This window comes from Octopus bimaculoides, chromosome 9, assembly GCF_046866305.1.
Source record: "Octopus bimaculoides isolate indiv1 chromosome 9, ASM4686630v1, whole genome shotgun sequence".
Classification (NCBI taxonomy): domain Eukaryota; kingdom Metazoa; phylum Mollusca; class Cephalopoda; order Octopoda; family Octopodidae; genus Octopus; species Octopus bimaculoides.
This window is the reverse complement of record NC_142936.1, coordinates 38,442,714-38,450,213: the sequence shown is the minus strand read 5'-3', so window position 1 is coordinate 38,450,213 and position 7,500 is coordinate 38,442,714. Positions and strand designations below refer to the sequence as shown.

General features: G+C 36.2%; 2 long non-coding RNA genes across 3 annotated transcripts in view; one reads left to right on the top strand and one right to left on the bottom strand.

Annotated features, from left to right (window-relative positions):
• The window catches only part of LOC149134063 (uncharacterized), a 300,466-nt gene that overhangs the window by 286,784 nt on the left and 6,182 nt on the right, over positions 1-7,500 (bottom strand). The gene's annotated exons all lie outside the window — the stretch shown is intronic.
• LOC128248720 (uncharacterized) overlaps positions 5,513-7,500 on the top strand; it is a 17,571-nt gene continuing 15,583 nt past the window's right edge. The window contains exon 1 of one of the 2 annotated variants that reach the window (XR_008264886.2): positions 5,513-6,124. This is a non-coding gene — a long non-coding RNA (uncharacterized LOC128248720). The remainder of the gene's footprint in view (positions 6,125-7,500) is intronic. The other variant, XR_016243118.1, reaches the window with a different exon arrangement.

Here is a 7,500-nt window from a genome sequence, read left to right as displayed (position 1 = left end):
GAAAAAGTTTGCTCGCCAGTCACGTGGTTTCGACTTCAGTCCTATTGTTTTACTTAGTTCCAGTCCTGTATGTTCTGATTTCAAATCCCGCTGAGGACGGTTTTGCGTTTCAACTTCCCAACCACATGGTTCCAGGTTCAATCCCACCGCGTGACACCTTGGGCAAGTGTCTTCTTGTGAGTGGATTTGTTAGACAGAAACTGAAAAAGTCCGTCGTATATATATTCTTTTACTTGTTTCAGTTATCCGACTGCGGCCATGCTGGGGCACCGCCTTAAAGAATTTTAATCGAAGAAATCGATCGCAGAGCTTATTCTTTGTAAGCCTAGTACTTATCCTATTACTAGTACATAAACACACTAGCATCGGTTGTTAAGCAATGGCGGGACACACAGACACACACACATGTATATATATATATATATATATATGTGCACCAGCATGACCGCAGCCACTTGGCTGAAACACATAAATAAATAAATATATATATATGGGAGAATTTACGAAAAAAACAACAACAGACGAGGACAGGTGGTGTAAACAACAAAAGGATGTATTAGTTTAACGCTCGGGAATAGAGAAAGTCTTTAACCTTTCGAGCTACGCTCTTCAACAGAAAGAATAAGGAGAAAAACAAGGATAAAAACACGGAGAAAAAAATTTGAATATTATATATATAGTGGAGGCGCATGGCTTAGTGGTTAGGGTGTCAGCATCATGATCGTAAGATTGTGGTTTCGAATCCTGGACCGGGCGACGCGTTCTGTTCTTGAACAAAACACTTCATTTCACGTAGCTCCAGTCCATTCAGCTGGCAAAAATGAGTAACGCTGCGATAGATTGGCGTCCCGTCCAGCTGGGGAACACATAAGCCATTGAAACCTGGAAACCGGGCCCATGAGTCTGGCTAGGCTTTAAAGGGGCGCATTTATTATTTATATATATATATGTATGCATGTATGTATGTATGTATGCGTATGTGTGTGTGTTTATCTTTATCCTCCGCTTGGCAACAGGTGTTTGTCTGTTTACGTCCCCGTAACTCAGTGTTTCGGCTATCAAAAGGAAAGTACTGGGATCGATTCACTCGACTAAAATTCTTCAAGGTAGTGCCCCAGCATGGCCGCAGTTTAATAACCTGAAACAAGTGAAAGATAAAAGATACGGAGACATGCGCAGTTATATATACACACAGATACATTTGAACACTCACAACTGTACACTCTTGGGTGTATGTAGATTCACAAGAAAATTACAGCAGCGCAAAAATAAAAGTTTGGAATCAATAAAATTCTAAGTTTGGTAACTAAGGAAAAACCTCGATATTAATGATGGTAGTGATCATGCTGCTACTGCTGCTGATGTTGAATAAACTCACCCAGGTCAGCGCTTAATGTTTTTAGTCATCACCATCCCGTTTTTCTTTTCCTTTTTTTTTTTTTCTATATTAATGTTCAGCACGTTCGACTTTATAGAAGATGGTAGTCTGTGATTTGAGCCAGATTTGGCTGCCATTTCTAGTAAGTTGAACAATCAGTTTTACGGGTTCATTTGCTGTTACAGCCTAACTCTAGGTCGAACTTGATCCAGTTGATCTAGGATCAACGGCGTTCCGAATTAGCCATCTCGCCCTTTTAGGTATATCTAGGATTACGTTACATAACATGCCCTGTTCGTGATATGTAACAGCGGTAACATAAGTATTATGTATATCCCATGGAGAAGAAGAAAAGGGGAGAGAGAGAGAGAGAGAGAGAGAAAGAAAGAAAGAAAGAAAGAAAGAAAGAAAGGAAGAAAGAAAGAAAGAAAAAGAGGAAAGGTGATTAGAGCTGAGTGCGTTTATGTAAGTCTATGAAATAGAGAATTCGGTGTTTCCCAAATAACATGGTTTATTCGTGTACATCTTTGGATATACAAAACAGGGGACAGGAGCGTGGATCAATGTCATATATATATGTATGTATGTATGTATGTATGTATGTATGTATGTATCTATCTATCTATCTATCTATCTATCTATCTATCTATGTTAACACACACACATAATATGTATGCAGATAGAAATAAATATGTACATATATGCGTGTGTGTGTGATATATGCGTGGCGTTCGATCATAAAATAATATAAATAATATATAGATATATGCATTTATCCATATATATATATGTACACACCTACATCTATATGTATACATACATGCATATATGGGTATAGGACATAAAAAAAACAACAACGTTAAAACACAATTAGAAACGAAAAGATAAAAACGGAAACAGAAAACCAACTTTTTTCGAAGAACGAAAAACAAACAGAGAAACGAGACATGCAACATAAAGAGTATACCCCTTCGTCAGTTGTCCCTGTTCCATCTACGAATATATATACATATACATACGTGCACGCGCGTATTTTGCCAAGTTTGTTAACAGATACTATATTCTTTTGCCTAATTTTTGGTATAAAAAATATACATAAACACACACACACACACACACACACACACACACACACACATATATATATATATAGACGTATATATATACATGCACACACGTATATATACATACACAGTTACATACACAGTTACAGATACATACGTATGTATGCAAACTTAGATTAATATATATGTATACACGTAGATACAGTAGCTGTATAAACGCAAATATATACATATACACACAGATATATATATATATATATATATATATATATATATATAGAGAGAGAGAGAGAGAGAGAGAGAGAGAGAGAGAAAGTGAGAGAGAGAGATGCCAACACATCTTTATATTTAGACGTAAATATACATACATTTAAATATATATTCTCACGTAGTCATAAATGTACATGCATGTTTTTAAATCATTGTTTACAAACACACACACGCGCACACACCTATTTCAGCCATTTCACTACAGCCTCCTTGAAGAATTTTTAGACGAATGAATCGACCCTAGTACGGATTTTTCTTCTTAAGCCTGGTCCTTATTCTGTCGGTCTCTAGTGTCGAACTGCTATTTTACGGGAACTTAAACACGCCAACACCGGTTGTCAAGCGATAGCGGGAGAGAACACCAGACGCATACACACAAGCACATGCACTAACAACCCCCCCCCCCCACATATATATGTATATACACATATATACATACATACACATGCAAATATTCATGTATATACATGTATATAAACACACATACACATACATAGAAATAATGCAAATATACACACACGCGCATACAAACACACACACACACATATATATGAATAATACAAATATATACATATATATATGTAAATAATACGAATATATATATATATTTATATGTATATATATATATATATATATATATATATATATATATATATATATATATATATATATATATATATATATATATATAGATAGATAGATAGATATATATATATGCACACGGCGGTGCATCAGCATGGCGGCAGCTCTAAGCTGAAACTATAAATAAGAAAAAAATATATCTTTGTATGATTTCCATATGTATATATTTGTATTATATATATATATATATATATATATATATATATATATATATATATATATATATATATATATATGGATTATTTCTATATATATATATTTGTGTTATATATATATATATATATATATATATATATATATATATATATATAATACAAATCTACTGCATATGTGGGAAATTCTGTCTGTGACTGTGTTTGTGGAGTTGTTAGCTAACTCCCCCTACGTCGTTTATCGATTTTGATGAAACTTGACACGTGAGTAGAACTCATGTCTGGAAACCTCATGCCATACTCAGATTGTTGAAAAAAAATTGATAATAGAGCCCCTGGAAGGAATCCTTATATATAGCCGAGGGAAATAACCCATTCATTTTCCTAAATTATTTGGTATAAATCAAATTGAGCATGCTTATTTTTTAGTATTTGAACTCTTAGAGTTATTTTCGCAATTTATTCAGTACAACCCTTAAACAAGTAAATAACATTTTCCTAAACAATAGATCCACTTATTTCGGTTATAGACTTATTCACGAATATACCAATACTAGCGCCCCTGAGGGTAATATTCTCTGGGAACGCACAACAGTCCTTTTCAGAGTTATTTACTTTGAATTGTTATTATCTCATATCTGATTAGCCTGTTATTACGTAACATGCTTCACGATTTTAGTATACATACCTTATTAGTATTTCCTCCTATGTTCTATATACTCTGGGAACGCATTAAAGACCTTTTTAGAGTTACTATATTTCAATTCTTACTATCGGGTAACGAATTTCATGTTATTACATAACTGACTTCACAATTTGGGTTTTCATAACTTCGAAATTCCTAAAAACAAGATCATATGTAAGACAGTTCGGTATTCTCTGTAAATGCACAAAATCCGTTTTAAGGGTTACATACCTTATATTGTTATTGGATTAGCGAAACAATTATGAGAACGAAACCAGGGGATAAGCCCCGCTTTCCCGGGAATTACCGGGTACGTCAGCTAGTATATACATATAGAAATGATACATATACAGAGAGAGAGACCTGCATGATCAAGAAGCTCGCTTTGTCAGCATGGTGTCGGGTTCAGTCCCGCTGCGCGACACTTTAGGCAGGTCAGCTATTGCCACAAGGTGAGTAAATTTAGCAAACGGAAGCCGTGTGGAAGCCCGTCGCTTACACACACACACATACACACACACACACACACACACACACACACACACACACACACACACACACACACACACATATATATATATATACACATATATATTTATCCACACACACACACACACGTCCCAGTAATCTTGCAGTTCGGCTAAAGATCGATACAATATTGTCAGACTTTAAAAAATAAGTCCTGGAGTCGATTTGTCCGCTTAAAACACTTCAACACGTGGCTCCAGCATGACCGCAGTCCAGTGGCTGAAACAAAGAAAAGATAACTGACCTATACATACTATACATATGTTTTACGTATATAGATGCAGATACGTGTACGGATGTTTATGTGTGTGAATACACATATATGCATACATAAACACACGTAAATAAATGTGTTCACATACACACACGTATATACATACACACACACACACACACACACACACACACACACACACACACACACACACACACACATATATATATATATATATATATATATGTATATATATATACATACATATATATACATATGCATGCATACATATGTATACATCCATATGTACATCTATATATGTATATATACATATTCATGTACATGTATAGATACGTACATATCCATAATATATATATGTATATGCATTTATACATACATATATGCTATATACATACATGTATGCATATATACAAACATGTAATATATATATATATATATATATATATATATATATGTTGGTATAATTGCCAATATATATGCAGTAGAGCGTGCATGCACACATGTGAATCTGTGATCGTGCATGCGTGCGTGTGCCATGTGTGTTGTGTTTTACTTAAATCGAACTCGGTAACGGAAAGAACTAATTGCGTTACTCAGTGAAAAAAAGAAAGTGAGAGAGAGCGTGTGGGTGTGTGTGTGGGGGGGGGGTGCGTGAGAGAGAGAGAGAGAGAGATTGACACGCGCATCAATACTTGTCAGTGTCGCACTGCTTGCTTGTGTGTATGTGTGAGTGTGTGTGTGATCATGTATTCGAAATAACGGACTGAAGTGTATAGTGTATATGTTAAGTTGGATACTGTCTTGTGTATATATATATATATATATATATATATGCGGTTACCATCGAACAGCATACACATACACACTCACACATAAATATATATATACTTGTAGATACACATATATGAATATAGCTATATATATATATATATATATATACATACACCCACCACCACTACTACATGCACACAGGGATGTAGATAAACGAATTTACACACCCACTCTTTCCATACACACAGAGAGTAACGCTTGTATACACACACACACAGGTTTTCAGTGGATACTCACAGCCACAGCTGTAAACAGTCTGGAAAGGCGCACGTGGCTGTTAGACAAGAAGACAACCTGTATGGACCTGTATCTATGAGTGTATAAGAACCACGCGTATATGTAAGTACCATTATACACACATATACATATATATACACACGCACGTACTGCAACATATATTTGTTATGGTTATATATATATGAGTAAGCATGAATGTGTTACATGTATACAATGTCATTTGTGTGTGTGTGTGTGTGTGTGTGTATGTGTGTGTGTGTGACGCGTGGCTTAGCGGTAAGGGTATTCAGCTCGCGATCATAAGGTCGCGAGTTCGATACCCGACGGCGCGTCGTGTCCTTGACTAAGACGCTTTATTTCATGTGGTTCCAGTCCATTCAGCTGGCAAAAAAATGAGTTGTATCTAAATGTGAAAAACGACCAGCTTTGTCACAATATGTGTCACGTTGAACCTCCCTGGGAACTACATTAAGGGTACGCGTGTCTATGGATTGCTCAGTCACATGCACATTAATTTCACAAGCGGGTTCTTCCGTTGATCATATCAACTGGAACGTTCGTCGTCGTAACTGAAGGAGTGTCAGTTTGGATATCTATAAATGTATAGATACGCATGCATTCATTCATATATAACTGTGGTTATGCATTATGTGCGTGTATGTAAGTCGTGTGTGTGTGTGTGTGTGTGCGCGCGGGCGTATGTAGAACATGTATGCATGCGCGACTATGCATTTCTGTGTATGAATAAGATACAACACTCGTATATGTGTGTGTAAGTGCTCAAACATCCATGTGTGCCTATGCAAACGTGTGCGCGCAATCATGGGTCATGCATTTGCTCGTGTATACGCGTATGTATATATGTGAGATTATATCTGTGTCTATATGCAAACATTCTAGTGCGTGTCTGCATGAGTGCGCAAAATTCTTGCTAACATGCGTCAGTGCGTTTGTATATAAACAAGCTTGTGTGTGTGTATGTGTGTGTGTGCGTGTAAACATGATTGTGTATTTATAAACATGATTGTGTGCGTGTAAACATATTTGTGTCTCTATAACCATGCGTGTGTGTTGGGCGTGTGTGTGAGTAAAACATGCTTGTGTATTTATAAACATGAATGTTTGTATGTGTCTGTGTGTAAACATGCTTGTGTATCTACAAATATGATTGTGTGCTTGTAAACATATGCACACATACGCGCGTGTGTGTGTGTGACTCTGTGGGTGTGTGTGACTCTGTGCGTGTGTGTGTGTGTGTGTGTGTGTGTGTGACTGTGTGTGTGTGCGTGTGTGTGTGTGTGCCTGAAGGCGAGAACGAAGGTGAAAGTACTTGGACCAGTTCGCCAATTGGCATGGTTCTAAGGCCTTCGTGTGGCCTTCTCCCTACACCATTTAAAGCAAAAAGAAACGTTTGTTATAAATTATTTTCAAGTTCTTTCATACTCAGTTATGTTACTGTCATTTTCTCTTTTATTTTT